The sequence below is a fragment of the Lemur catta genome, chromosome 22, assembly GCF_020740605.2.
Source record: "Lemur catta isolate mLemCat1 chromosome 22, mLemCat1.pri, whole genome shotgun sequence".
Taxonomy (NCBI): Eukaryota; Metazoa; Chordata; class Mammalia; order Primates; family Lemuridae; genus Lemur; species Lemur catta.
In genome coordinates this window covers 5,054,954-5,070,828 of record NC_059149.1, presented here as the reverse complement: position 1 = coordinate 5,070,828, position 15,875 = coordinate 5,054,954, and the positions used below count along the sequence as shown (strand labels likewise).

The following is a 15,875-nucleotide window of genomic DNA, read 5'->3' as shown; positions in this document are numbered from 1 at the left end:
TTCAGTTGGTTGAGACCAAGGTATCCCTTATCATCCCTCAAATAATTGAGGCAATATAAAAATCCTTCAGGTTGCAGAAATGGATATATGTTGCAAACATTTTTTATATAAAACTTTTTTAAAGCCCTGTGTCTCACATTAGTAGTCTTAGAACAGCTGGGGGCTGCTGCTGCGTTAGATCCTCCGGTTCCACTCCTGTCGTAGCGCTACAGGGTGTAGGTTGGAGCTTCAGGAGATAGGCTTGTGGGTTCAAATGTGGCTCCACAATTTGGTGGCTACGTGACCCTGATCTCCTCAGTCTGTTTTCTCACTTGGAAAGGAAAGAAAACGCGAGCGCTTAGCGCAGCGCCTGCACCAAGAGACCTTAATAAATAAACGTGCTGTTGCTGGGCCTGCTCTCCCTTTTCCTGATTTAACAGATACTGTCACCTGCAAGTCTTGTACTGTCTTGGACACAGCCTGGCTCAAACTACATGTTTTATATCTCCCACCCCACCTCTCTCATACTAAACCTGCTGCCATACCTTCCCGTCACCTGTTTAATTGACGGGGACCGTTTGTCAGAGCTGGCATACGGAGCGGTTAATCCCACAGCTGTCTGGGATTAAATTCCTGCCCCACCACTTATCTCCATATGACCTTGGACAAGCTAATTAACACCTTGGAAGCTCTGTTTCTTCAACTATGAACTAGATATGACAGCAGTCTGTCCTACAGAATTGGGAAAAATCCATGAGATCAATACAACGTTAGTGCTTAGTATGGCACCTGGCACTTAAGCAAGTTCACAGTACCTGTTTACTATTTATGGCATTCAAGCTGGAAGCCACCCTTCCTTCCTCTTCCGAAGCCAGTGCCATTGATTCTACCCTGGAGTCTCACCTGCCTCTCTCCTCCCGCCTTCACGCAGGCTGCCTGTGCTGCCGCCACGACTGAGTCGCGTAGTCCCTGAGAGCACTCGTGTGTTTTTGACACATGTGCATTTTTCCCAGGGAAAGCGCTCCTAGCCTTTGTCATTGGCATTTACGCAAGTCAGAAACTCATAAGAGGTTAATAATTACCAGCTTAGGCTCTTATCTCTTGCCGGTATTCAGCAGCCTGTAACCTGACATTCCTCCCCTAGTCTCTCTGTTTCTAATTTACTCTTCACGCTGTTACCCAGTTAACTTTTTTAAAAAGTGTTTTTACATCAGCATCCTGCTTATACAGTTGTGTTCACTCCCTGTTGCCTACAGCCATTGTTCTCACCTGACCACTTAGCAGAATTACTTCATGGGAAGTTTTTAAAAAATACTGATGGCCAGGCCCCATCCCAGACCAATTCTCACTAACAAATACCAGGCATCAGTATTTTTACAGCTTTCCAGGAGATTTTAATGACTATCCAGAATTGGGAGTCTCTCGGCCACAGGATAATGGACTAACACCTTGGCGTGGCACGTGCGAAGCCTGCAGCCTACTTCCAGTTGGCTTTTTCAGCCTAATCTACCTCTTCTCCCCCCACATCCTATCACTGGCACTCTGGACACAGGCCTTTTGCTGTTCCCAGAACACGTGGTGTTGCTTCCTACCTCTGACGGCTCTTCCTAGCACGCCGTTCACCCTTTCTCTGCCTCACCATTTCCACCGCAAAACCTTCCCCAGGTCTGAAAGAGAATTGCATCCCCTACTTTTGTACAAACTTCTGTTACAGGACTTACACTGTATTATAATTATTTATGGCGGATCCTGTTTATTTCATTTCTCTGGCTCTTGGCACCAGGTTAAGAAGCTCCCTGAGAGCCTGATGGATAAATAAGTAGGTATGAACCAGCAGCAGCCAACTCTGGGGAATCAGGAAATCTGTGGGCTGCAGATGCAAGTAAATATGCTGTGCTAGATGTGGTTAGGAATGTGGTTAGCTTTCATCATTTCGTTTTGTTTTCCATACTTTCATAAGAAGGAAAGATTAAAATATAGGAAGTTTATCATCTAGGACTAGGAATGTAAGACCAGCTTTAAAAAATACCCCCAAACATTGAGTGTAATTCCATGTAACTGCAGGAAGTCCTGTTGCATCTGTCTCCTGAGACTCTGGAGACTTCTGAATGAGATGGCGAATCGGCCACTGCAATGATGGCGGCTTTTTTTTTTTTTTTTGAGACATAATCTCACTCTGTTGCCCGGGCTAGAGTGCCGTGGTGTCAGCCTAGCTCACAACAACCTCAAACTCCTGGGCTCAAATGATCCTCCTGCCTCAGCCTCCTGAGTAGCTGGAACTACAGGCATGTGCCGCCATGCCCGGCTAATTTTTTCTGTATATATTTTTAGTTGTCCAGATAATTTCTTTCTATTTTTAGTAGAGACGGGGTCTTGCTCTTGCTCAGGCTGGTCTCCAACTCCTGAGCTCAAGCGATCCTCCTGCCTCGGCCTCCCAGAGTGCTGGGATTACAGGCGTGGGCCACCGCACCCGGCCGATGGCGGCTGTTTATTTTGCGCAGTGAATTATCCCAATTTAGTTACTGATATAAAGATACCCTTATATGGACAGTTCTCTAGACATTATATGTTTCTAAGTTTGATCTCACCCCTGGCCTTTGTGTTTTAGCTGCTGTCAAATCCTCTCGGCTATTTTTAATACTATTTTTTCCTTCATGTGTCTCAGAATTGTCCAACACATTCTGAAGAATTGTAACTTAAATGTGATTTATTCTTCCTGTTTTTCAGTGCCCAGGATTAATTTAAGTTAAACGTGGTTTGAGGGCGATTACTATAGTAAATGATCTCAGAGATATTCTTTTGGATACTATTTAAACTATGTGTTGCTTATTTGCCCTTTATCGTAATTATTTTTCTTGAACACTGACTGCCACAAAACTCTTTTGAGAAGAAATGGTTTATTTAAAGCAGATTCAAAGAACAATGAATACTGTTCTGATGTGATTTGGGTATACAGAGTTCTGCTATGCTGTGTATGAACAACTAGAATACTCTAGCTGGTTATTACCTTAATAATGTTGAATAAGAAGGGCAAGATTTTTCTTTTTCAATATCAGAATGTTTGCTGGAATTTATAAATATGATACCCTTTTATGTTTCTATCCATTTTATTTAAAAAGGGGTTTTTAAAAAAAAAACTTGAAATCTGGATCTATCAAGAGCCTCTTTCAACATGGTTTACATAAAAGGTTCTCAGTTTGGGAAGTAAAAAGGATGATTTCCAGTCATTTTTTAAATTTCACTATATTCGGGGGATACAGTGCAGTTTTGTTACATAGATATATTGTGTAGCAATGGTGTTTGGGCTTTTAGTGTACACATCACCCAAATAGTGTCCATTCTACCCAGTAGGTGATTTTTCGTCCCTCACTGCTCCCCTCTGACCCGCCCACCTTTTGAGTCTTCAATGTCTGTTCTCCCAATCTGTACAACCCATAGTTTAGCCCTGCTTATAAGTGAGAACGTGGGGTATTTCATTTTCTGTTCCCGAGTTACTTAACTTAGGATAATGGCCTCCAGTTCCATCCAAATTGCTGCAAATGACATTATTCCATTCTTTTTTATGACAGAGTAGTATTCTATGGTATATATACACCACATTTTTTTATCCACTCATCAGTTGGTGGACACTTGGGTTGATTGCAAATCTTTGCAATTGTGAATTGTACTGTGATAAACATACTCATGCGGGCATCTTTTTGATATGATGACTTTTCTTTTGGATAGATACCCGGTTGTGTGATTGCTGGATCGAATGATAGATCTACTGTTAGTTCTTTGAGAAATCTCTGTACTATGTTCTATAGAGGTTGTACGTTCCCACCAACAGTGTATAAGTGGTCCCTTTTCACCAGATCTATGTCAACATCTATTGTTTTTTGACTTTTTAATAATGGCCATTCTGACTGGGGTATAGTGGTAACTCATTGTGGTTTCTTTTTCTTGGTGGAGTCCTTTTTTATTTCAGCATATTATGGGGGTACAAATGTTTAGCTTACGTACATTGCCCTTGCCCCCCCAAATCAGAGCTTCAAGTGTGTCTATCCCCTAGATAATGCACATCACACTCATTATGTATGTATATACCCATCTCCTCCCCCACCCACATCTGCCCGATACCCGATTGATGTTATTCCTAAATGTGCTCTTAGGTGATGATCAGGGAAACCAATTTGATGGTGAGTACATGTGCTGCTTATTTTTCCATTCTTGGGATACTTCACTTAGTAGAATGGGTTCCAGCTCTAGCCAGGAATATACAAGAGGTGCTATATCATTGTTTCTTATAGCTGAATAATACTCCATGGTATACATATACCACATTTTATTAATCCACTCATGTATTGATGGGCACTTGGGTTGTTTCCACATCTTTGCAATTGTGAATTGTGCAGCTATAAACATTCGGGTGCAGATGTCTTTTTTATAGAATGTCTTTTGTTCTTTTGGGTAGATGCTCAGTAATGGGATTGCTGGATCAAATGGTAGGTCTACTTATATCTATTTAAGGTATCTCCATATTGCTTTCCACAGAGGTTGCACTAGTTTGCAGTCCCACCAGCAGTGTATGAATGTTCCTGCCTCTCCGCATCCACGCCAACATGTATTGTTTTGGGACTTTTTGATAAAGGCCATTCTCACTGGAGTTAAGTGATATCTCATTGTGGTTTTGATTTGCATTTCCCTGATGATTAGAGATGTTGAGCATTTTTTCATATGTTTGTTGGCCATTTTTCTGTCTTCTTTTGAAAAATTTCTATTCATGTCCTTTGCCCACTTTTTGATAGGGTTGTTTGATTTTTTCTTGCTGATTTTCCTGAGTTTTAAATAGATTCTAGTTATCACTCCTTTATCAGATGTATAGCATGCAAAAATTTTTTCCCATTCTGTACATTGTCTGTTTGCTCTCATGACAGTTTCTTTGGCTGTGCAGAAGTTTTTTTAATTTAATCAGGTCCCATTTATTTATTTTTGTTGTTGCTGTGATTGGCCTTGGGGTTTTCTTCATAAATTCTTTGCTTAGGCCAATGTCTATAAGAGTCTTTCCCACATTTTCTTCTAGAATTCTAATAGTTTCACACCTAAGGTTTAAGTCTGTTATCCACCATGATTTGATTTTCGTGAGAGGTGAAAGATGTGGGTCCTGTTTTAGTCTTCTACATGTGGCTATCCAGTTTTCCCAGTACCATTTATTGAATAAGGATTCTTTTCCCCAGTGTATGTTTTTGTCTGCTTTGTCAAAGATTAGATGGCTATATGAGGATGGTTTTATCCTATATGAGGATGGCTGTATGAGGATCTGGGTTCTCAGTTCTGTTCCATTGGCCTATGTCTCTGTTCTTGTGCCAGTACCAAGCTGATTTAATAACTACAGCCTTGTAGTATAGTTTGAAGTCTGGTAAGTTAATACCTCCCATTTTGTTCTTGTTGCCTAAAATTGATTTTGCTAAACGGAGTCTTCTCTAGTTCCATACAAAGCGTAAAATTATTTTTTCTATATCTGTGAAAAATGATGTTGGTAATTTAATAGGGCTTGCATTGAATCTGTAGATCACTTTGGGTAGTACAGACATTTTAACAATGTTGATTCTTCTGATCCATGATCATGGTATGGTTTTCCATCTGTTTTATATACTCTGCTATCTCTTTCCTCAGTGTTTCATAGTTCTCCCTGTAGAGGTCTTTTACCTCTTTAGTTAAATATATTCCTAGGTACTGTATTTTCTTTGTTGCTATTATGAAGGGTATTGAGTTTTTGATTTGGTTCTCAGTTTGACTGTTATTGGCATATATGAATGCCTCTGATTTGTGTGTATTGATTTTGTATCCTGAGACTTTACTGAATTCATTTTTCAGTTCCAGGAGTCTCTTGGTTGAATCCTTGGGGTTTTCTAGATATAACATCATATTACCAGCAAAGACTGAGAGTTTGATCTCTTCTGTCCCCATTTGGACACCCTTGATTCTGCTCTCTTGCCTGATTGCTCTTGCAAGGAAAGCAAACCCTATTCATTGTGGTTTTAATTTGCATTTCTCTGATGATTAGTGATTTTGAACATTTTTTCATATTTTTGGGGGCATTGGATATCTTTTTTTGAAAACTGGTTGTTCATGTCATTTGTCCACTTTTTAGTGGGGTTATTTGTTTGTTTCTTGCTGAGCTGGTTGGAGTTCCTTGTAGAACTCACTGTGGATATTAGTCCTTTGTCAGATACATAGTTTGTGAATATTTTCTGTCCATTCTGTAGGTTTGCTGTTTACTCTGCTGATTATTTCTTTAGCTGTGCAGGATATTTTTAGTTTAGTTAAGCCCCATTTGTTTGTTTTTGTTGCATTTGCTTTTAGGGTTTTAATCATAAATTCTTTGCCTAGGCCAATGTCCAGAAGAATTTTTAGTAGGTTTTCTTCTAGAATTTTATGGTTTCAGGTCTTACATTTAAGTGTTTAATCCATCTTGCGTTAATTTTTCTATATGGTGACAGATGGGGATCCAGTTTCATTCTTCTGCATATGGCTGTCAATTTTCCCAGCCCCATTTATTGAATAGGGCATACTTTTCCCCAGTGTTTTTGTCTGCTTTGTCAAAGATCACTTGGTTATAGGTATATGATTTTATTTCTGGGTTCTTTATTCTGTTCTATTGATCCATGTGTCTATTTTTATGCCAGTATCATGCTGTTTGGGTTACTGTAGCCTTGTAGTATAATTTGAAGTCAGGTAATGTGATGCCTCCAGATTTGTTCTTCGTGCTTAGGATTGCTTTGGCTATTCAGCTCTTTTTTGGTTCCATATGAATTTTAGGATTGTTTTTTCTAATTCTGTGAAAAAGGGTGTTGGTATTTTGATAGCAATTATATTGAACCTGTAGATTCTTTTGGGCAGTATGGTCATTTTAACAATATTGACCCTTCCAATCCATGAGCATGAGATGTTTTTCCATTTGTTTGTGTCATGTAGGATTTCTTTCATGAGTGTTTTGTAGTTTTCCTTTTAGAAATTTTTCACCTATTAATATTTGATTTTTTGGGGCAACTATTGTAAATGAGATTGAATTCTTGATTTGGGTCTCAGCTTGATCATTATTAATGTATACAAATACTACTGATTTGTGTACATTGATTTTGTAATCTAAGACTTTAATGACTTCATTTATCAAATCTAGGAGTCTTTTGGAGGAGTCTTTAGGGTTTTCTAGATATAAGATCATGTCATCAGCAAACAGAGATAGTTTGACTTCCTTTTTTCCAATTTGGATGCGCTTTATTTCTTTCTCTTGCCTGATTGCTCTGGCCAGGACTTCCAGTACTATGTTGAATAGAAGTGGTGAAAGTGGGCATCCTTGTTTTGTTCAAGTTCTTAGGGGAAATGCTTCAACTTTTCCCCATTTAGTGTGATATTGACTGTGGGTTTGCCATATATGACTTTTATTGTTTTGAGGTATATTCCTTCTATGCCAAGTTTGTTAAAGGTTTTTATCATGAAGGGATGCTGGATTTGATCAAATGCTTTTTCTGCATCTATTATATGATCATATAGTTTTTGGTTTTAATTCTGTTTATGTGGTGAATCACATTTATTGATGTAATGTATGTTGAACCATCCTTGCATCCCTGGGATGAAACCCACTTACCCACTTGATTGTGGTGAGTTATCTTTTTGATGTGCTATTGGATTCAGTTTTCTAGTATTTTGTTGAGGATTTTTGCATCTATATTCATGAGGGATATTGGCCTACAGGGTGGTACTGGCTTCATAGACTGAGTTAGGGAGGATTCCCCCTTCCTGGATGTTATGGAACAGTTTTAGTAGGATAGGCACCAGTTCTTCTTTGTACATCAATTTTTAGTCATTGTTTAAGAGCTTTTTTTTTTTTTTTGTTAAAAAAGATCTGAACCAAAGAACTGGGTAATGCACCCTCTTCTGGCAATTGTAGAGACAAGAACATAATGTCAAAAAGAAAAAACTGACTCTAACAATGAAAGCATTAAGGTCTAAAATGGATAATTGTCTATTATTGCACGGTCTACAATCAACCACGGCTGCCCTGACACTGTTTGTCTACTCCTCTTTTGTGAACCAGTGCCTGTGTAAACGAACTGGTTCTGGTGTTTCTGAAAATGGCCTCCTGGATTATTATAATTATCAGTCTATTATAGTTCTTAGAGCTGAGTTGTTGAAACTTCTGGGTTTTTTTGTTTTTGTTTATTTCCAAGACTAGTTTCTATTTCTTTTCTTTTTATATTTACTTATTTTTTAGAGACAGGGTCTTGTTCTGTCACCCAGGCTTGAGTACAATGGTGTGATCATAGCTCACTATAGTCTCAAACTCCTGGGCTCAAGGAATCCCTCAGCCTCCTGAGTAGCTGGGACTACAGGCATGTGTCACCACACCCAGCTAAGTTTTAAATTTTTCGTAGAGACAAGGTCTCACTATGTTGAATAGGCTGGTCTCAAACTCCTGGCCTTAAGCAGTGCTCTCACCTTGGCCTCTCAAAGTGCTGGGATTACAGGCATGAGCTACTATGTCTAGCCGCTGGAGTACTTTATTAAATGAAATGCTTAATGCCTAAGGGTACATACAATCATGTACATTTATCAAGAGACCTAGGCTATGCCCCCTGTTAAACCCAGCCACCTGCTGGACTAGCCAAGCGCAATTAGAATCTTTTACAAATATTTTATCTCTTTTAATTTAAGGTTGATTTTAAACTGCTTACCTAACAGTGACCACTTCAAAGTTTATCTGGTTGGGAAGAAATCATATCCATTTATGGCAAAATTATTAAAAATTAGAAAATAGATTCTTGATTTCCCAGGTCTCTTGGCAGATTGCTATATCAAGTTGTTGTCTTCTACACACCGTTGGGCATCTGCCCTTCACAAGAGTCTTACAGATGCTCAGGGATTTGGTAGTGGAGTAGCAGGAGCCACGGGCATATATTTGAAATTATTTATAGTAAAACTGGTGGCTTTGGGCTATTGGTATGAGGGTCCTCTTAGTCTTACCCTGCAAGTTCCCTGTCCACCTGAAATAAGACAGCAAGGGAACCTAAAAACTCAGAACCCTAAAGTAGATGTCATAACTACCAGCTGTAGGTGGTTCAACCAGGAATTCCCCTTCACTGTTACTTTACATAGCCAATATAGTAATATATATATATATATATATTTCCCTTTTTAAAACATCTGTGGTAAGCACTGTTCAGAGTTGGTAATAAAGTTTTACTTGTGATGGGTGAGGTTTACCTTTGTGATATCTGTGAGAAAGTGGTTTCTAAACAAATAAATATTATAAATAAGATTGCAGGAAAATATTACTTATTTCGACATAGTGGAATATTTTCAAGTACTTGTAGTGGTGGTATTTTTTTACCAGTGTAATCTGGTAACTATCTTTAATACTTTCATCTTAAAAACAGAGAGAACTCAGTTTAACATTTTGTTCATAGATTCAAGTAATAAAACTACATTTAAAAATATTTTCAGTTTACATATGTAACTACTTCTACCCGATTAGTCTTCGTTTAGTAAGATTTTCTTAACCTACCTTTTGAATTACTGTGGCTTTAAATCTAATGTTTGACTTTCTTCCAAAATCTCAGGATATTTAAGGTTTCTTGTTTTAGATTAGCTTGAATAGTGATAAATTATAGAAGGTCTGATTGTACTTAATGAGCCAATGCTTATATTTCCATTTAAAGTGTATTCATAGCATAAGGTGTTAGTGCTCCTTTGGTTTTAAGCTGGTGGCTGTGCTGTGTCTGTCCCTTGTAGTTTCAAGCCTTGCAATCTTCTGTCAGCAAGTGCAGAATTATTGCCCCCAAGAGAAAGGAGGAAGCCTCCAGTTTCAGAATAGAGGGACAGCCTCTGCTCTTTCTAACTAAGTGGAGGTTGATGTTGGAGTACGTGAAAACACGTCTGACCTTGTGCGCTAGTAGAGATCTCTAGGGACTCCAGACAAAGGAGGAGGAAGGGAAAAATTAAAAAAAATTTCTTTAAACTGCTACATACCAGTACATGGAATGGTACTGTTCTTGGTGGTAGAGCTGTATCTACATATCTATATTCATACACATCTGTCTGTGTCTGGTATCTGTTTACTGTGTAGGCATAAACATGGGAGTTTACTTACCTAACAAAATGTTTCCTTCAGGCTCTTTTCTATGTGCTGATCATATCCGTACCAGGCACTGGTCTATGTGCTTTACAAATATAAACTTTTTTAATCTTCATAATAATCTGATGAGGTATGTATAAGTTTTTTCCCTCATTTTAAAGATGTTGAAACTGAGGCACAGAGAGAGTAAGTAATTGCCCAAGGACAACACAGCATGATGAGGCTGGAACTTGAGCCCAGGGAGTCTTGCTGTGGACTCCATACTCTCACTGGATACTTTATAGCCTAAATTTGGGGAGATTAAGTAATTTATCAGTAGTCAAAACAGCTATTAATTGATGGAGCTGCAATCTAAATCCAAGCTATCTCCAGACACATTATAACTTTCCTTTTTTCCATCTTTGCTTGTGTCATTTCTTCTGTATAATTTTCTTTTTACTCCTTTTGCTGTTGAAATCTGACCAGCATTCAAAAGGCTCCATTCACTTGTCACTACCTTCAAGATGCCTTTCTTCATTAACACAACTGGAAGCCACTTTCTCTTTTCCTACATTCCTATTGTAATGAAGTTTTACCCTTTGTGATGCTTACTGATTACTCCCTTGTATGGTAAAAAGTGCATATACACTGTCCAGTCTCTTTCAGATTATCAGCCTCTCGAAGGCAGAATTGTCATTTATACCATTTTCTGCTGTGGTCATCCGCATGCTGTCATTCATACAAATCTGACAGATGCTTGGGAGTTTCATAATGGCAGGAATCGACTATTTAGCAAATGTTTGTTAAATGGACAATGACTGTTAAGAATGTACAGTTGTATGGAGTTTCCCAGGAATTCTAACATACTTTAAGAAGTCAACTGTTAAAGTAAATATTCAAACCACAGCAGTAATAATGCTGCATTTGCTTTCTCAGTCATGACAAAATTATAATAAAATTATGCTGAATTAGCTATTTATTATCAAGGTTTTTAAAAGAACTGTCTTGCAGAGTTTGCCACTGCATGCATCTTTTTTTTTTTTGAGCTTACAAAAAAATGAATACTGAAGAAAATAATTCTTTATGCTTTGTAGAGTTCTTTGTTCATGTATGTATAAATTGAATCCATTTCTGAAGTATTAGACTGAATAGCTATGGGTTACACCAGTATAGTCATCCTGAGCAGACGGGCTTTTTGAAGGTATGTGTATTAGTGAGCTTTTGCTAATAAGCTAGTGAGCTTTTTAACCCATCTAATACTAGTGGTTTAAAAAAACAAAATTTCTGTGTCTCATGATTCTGTAAGTCACCTCGCTGGTTTGGGCCTGAACTAGCCAGGCTGATCTCTGCGGTGAGCCGGCAGCGTGGCTGGAGCTACCTGGGTTGGGATGGCTCCCTCCACGTCGGGCAGGCGGCGGGCTGGCCAGTGCAGGGCCTGAGCCGTGGTGGCTGTCCCCTGCTCCCTGTGGTCTTTTCGTCCTCAGTGGGCTTCCCGAGAGCAGCAAGGGAGGGCAAGCCCCAGAGGGCCAGCGCTTTTCGAGGCTCCGGGTTACACTTGCTACTGTGCTCCTGGCCAAGCCCAGAGCCACTGTGGTAAGGGACTCCCTAAGGAGAGGGATACGGGGAAGCAGGAAGAAATAGGGGAGCATGACTGCAACAATTTGCCAAGACATGCAACTTGTCTGTATTAATCAGTTATTGTCCCTAAATTCTGATTCAACCTTCGGCTAGTGACATGAGGCAAAATCATAGAGAAAAATCAAACAGGCTGTCACAGCTGTGGAGTTTTCCAAGTTTAGAGACCCCAGTTTTCCTGAAATACATAACAATCATTTGAAGTTCCTTTCAACTCTCTATGTTTTGAAGCTTTTTGCTATAAAAGCCGGGAGCCTTTAATCTTCCGTCAGTAATATCCCAAATTGATCTCCAGCAAGTACTGCACTGATGCGTGACATGGTGTGATCATAATGGCACTGCCCTTTACTGAGAGTGCCTGCCCGCCCATGCTGCAGACCATCAGTTTAGTCCTAACACTGTCCCTTGATGTGGGCATTTATTATCCCCATTTTGCAGAAGCGGAAGACAACTCAGGGGTTAACTGAGTTGCCTGAGGTCAGATAGCTAGTAGGTGGTGGACTAGATCTTGAACCCAGGTCTTTCTGACTCCACAGCTATAATCCAAGGAAGAATTTCAGCTGGGCGCGGTGGCTTACACCTGTCATCCTAGCACTCTGGGAGGCCGAGGCAGGAAGATGGCTTGACGTTGCGAGTTCAAGACCATCCCGAGCAAAAGCAAGACCCTATCTCTACTAAAAATAGAAAAAATTAGCTGGGCATGGCGGCATGCACCTGTAGTCCCAGCTACGGGGGAGGCTGAGGCAGGAGGATAACTTGAGCCCAGGAGTGTGAGGTTGCTGTGAGCTATGATGACACCACTGCACTCTACCCAGGGTGATAGACTCTGTCTCAAGAAGCAAAAAAAAAAAAAAAAACACAAAGAAGAATTTCTTCCCTGATGGATTATGTTTTTTTCTTCAGCATTCATTTTTTGAAAGTTTTGAGTATTTTGTGTTATCCTCTGAAAAACTGGGAACCATGGTGAAACCTAAATTTTTTTTCCCTAGTTGGGCCAAATAACCAGGTTTAATTTGAAGATGATAAACAGCCCAGAATGGAAAATTTAGTGTTACTTCCAGATACTACATTTTAAATATTTTGGATACTTGATCTCTCTATGATCTGTTCATGACTCTTCTGAGGTTCCAAAATAAAATTCAGAATCTTGAGTTGTTCCAGAATATAGATTTAAAACTTCATCAGAAAACAAACTTCATTTAAGAAATGAACTGTGACTCTCTGTGCCCGCCGTAGCACGTTGCACATAAAGCGCGTCTTCACGCTTATGGGAATATCGCCTTTGCCGCGTGAGTCTGTTCCTCGCTGAAATCTGAACCCCTGCAGCACAGAGACCTTGCCTTTCACCTCTGTGTCCTCAGCACCCAGCATAGTACCTGGAACTTGCCAATTTTTGTCTCGTGATTTTATACCTGTAAAATTCTATGCCTAGGAATGAAATTCTTTTGTCTTCTTCCTTCTTTTTGGTTTATCTTCCACTTAGTCCTTTCTCCTGTGTAAATGACCTCTCCCCCTCTCTGTCTCAGCTCCTCAGTGTCCCTCAGCTTTCCACGCCTCCCAATGTCTGCTGCTGCTCTTCTCTTGTGGCTCTTAACTTTTTTAGAGGGTCTGTCACAGACCCTTTGATAAAGCTGTGAAGAAAGTTATCTCCCCAGAAAAATACACACAATGAACACAAAACATATTTCATGTTCTTTCAGAGGTTAAGAATGCAGAATACCTAGACTTTGAGCTCCTTAAGGACAAAAACTAGGCTTTTTTCAACCTTATATCTACAATATCTTACTTTATATTTATTTTTTATCTATAAATCAGATCCATCAAACATACACACCTGAAACAATCATGATATGCCTTTCCCCTTTTTTAAAATTTTCTTTTTATTTCAGCATATTATGGGGGTGCAAATGTTTAGGTTACGTATATTGCCCTTGCCCCATCGAAGTCAGAGCTGCAAGCGTGTCCATCTCCCAGACATTGTGCAGCGCACCCATTAGGTGTGAATATACCCATCCCCTCCTTCTCTCCTCCCACCTGCCCGATACCCGATGAATGCTATTACTATATGTGCACATAAGTGTTGATCAGTTAATACCAATTTGGTGGAGAGTACATGTGGTGCTTGTTTTTCCATTCTTGGGATACTTTACTTAGTAGAATGGGTTCCAGCTCTAACCAGGAAAATACAAGAGGTGCTAGATCACCATTGTTTTTTGTGGCTGAGTAGAACTCCACAGTATACATATACCACATTTTATTAATTCACCCATGTATTGATGGGCACTTGGGTTGTTTCCACATCTTTGCAATTGTGAATTGTGCTGCTGTAAACATTCTAGTGCAGATGTCTTTGTTATAGAATAACTTTTGTTCTTTTGGGTAGATGCCCAGTAATGGGATTGCTGGATCAATGGTAGTTCTACTTGTAGCTCTGTGAGGTATCTCCGTATTACTTTCCACAGAGTTTGTACTAGTTTGCAGTCCCACCAGCAGTGTATGAGTGTTCCTATCTCTCCACATCCATGCCAACATTTATTGTTCTGGAACTTTTTTTTTTATTCTTATTTCAGCATATTGTGGGGGTGCAAAAGTTTAGGTTACGTATATTGCCCTTACCCCACCACCACCCCCAAGTCAGAGCTTCAAACGTGTCCATCCCCTAGACAGTGCGCATTGCACTCATTATGTGTGTATATGCCCATCCCCTCCCCCACGCACATCTGCCCGACACCCGATCAGTGTTATTCCTAAATGTGCTCTTAGGTGATGATCAGTGAAACCAATTTGATGGTGAGTACATGTGGTGCTTATTTTTCCAGTCTTGGGATACTTCACTTAGTTGAATAGCTTCCAACTCTTTCCAGGAAAATACAAGAGGTGCTACATCACCATTGTTGTTTTGGGACTTTTTGATAAAGGCCATTCTCACTGGAGATAGTGATATGTCATTGTGGTTTTGATTTGCATTTCCCTGATGATTAGAGATGTTGAGATTTTTTCATATGTTTGTTGGCCATTACTCTATCTTCTTTTGAAGTTTCTGTTCATGTCCTTTGCCTACTTTTTGATAGGGGTTGTTTGATTTTTTCTTGCTGATTTTCCTGAGTTCTATATAGATTCTCGTTATCAGCCCTTTATCAGATGTATAACTTGCGAATATTTTCTCTCACTCTGTAGGTTGTCTGTTTGCTCTCATGATACTTTCCTTGGCTGTGCAGAAGCTTTTTAATGTGATCAGGTCCCATTTATTTATTTTTTGTTGTTGTTGTGATTGCCTTTGTGGTCTTCATGATTTCTTTGCCTGGGCCAATGTCTATAGAGTTTTTCCAACATTTTCTTCTAGAATTCTTATAGTTTCATGTCTTAGGTTTAAGTCTATTATCCACCGTGAGTTGATTTTTGTGAGAGATGAAAGGTGTGGATCCTGTTTCAGTCTTCTACATGTGGCTGTCCAATTTTCCCAGTACCATTTATTGAATAAGGATTCTTTTCCCCAGTGTATGTTTTTGTCTGCTTTGTCAAAGATTAGATGGCTATATGAGGATGGTTTTATCCTATATGAGGATGGCTGTATGAGGATCTGGGTTCTCAGTTCTGTTCCATTGGCCTATGTCTCTGTTCTTGTGCCAGTACTGTGCTGTTTTAGTTACTATAGCCTTGTAGTATAGCTTGAAGCCTGTAAATTGATTCCTCCCAATTTGTTCTTTTTGCTTAAGATTGCTTTTGCTATATGGGGTCTTCTTGGGTTCCATGCGAGCGTAGAATTATTTTTTCTATATCTGTGAAAAATGATGTTGGTATTTTAATAGGGATTGCATTGAATCTGTAGATCACTTTGGGTAGTATAGACATTTTAACAATGTTGATTCTGCCGACCCATGAGCATGGTATGGTTTTCCACCTGTTACATCCTCTGCTATTTCCTTCCTCAGTGTTTCATAATTCTCCCTGTAGAGGTCTTTCACCTTCTTAGTTAAATATATTCCTAGGTGTTTTATTTTCAAACCCACAGCCAACATCATACTGAATGGGGAAAAATTGAAAGCATTCCCACTTAGAACTGGAACCAGTCAAGGTTGCCCCCTATCACCACTTCTATTCAACATGGTCTGCAAGTCCTAGCCAGAGCAATGAGACAAGAGAAGCAGATCAAGGGCATCCAAAT

General features: G+C 39.5%; 1 protein-coding gene across 13 annotated transcripts in view; it reads left to right on the top strand.

Annotated features, from left to right (window-relative positions):
- The window catches only part of SLC20A2 (solute carrier family 20 member 2), a 103,955-nt gene that overhangs the window by 19,453 nt on the left and 68,627 nt on the right, over positions 1-15,875 (top strand). The window contains exon 1 of one of the 13 annotated variants that reach the window (XM_045535708.1): positions 1,784-1,802. The exons of the other annotated variants lie outside the window; for them this stretch is intronic. The gene's annotated coding sequence lies outside the window, so the exon portion shown is untranslated. Of the gene's footprint in view, positions 1-1,783; positions 1,803-15,875 lie in introns of those variants that run through there. 13 annotated transcript variants of the gene reach the window in all.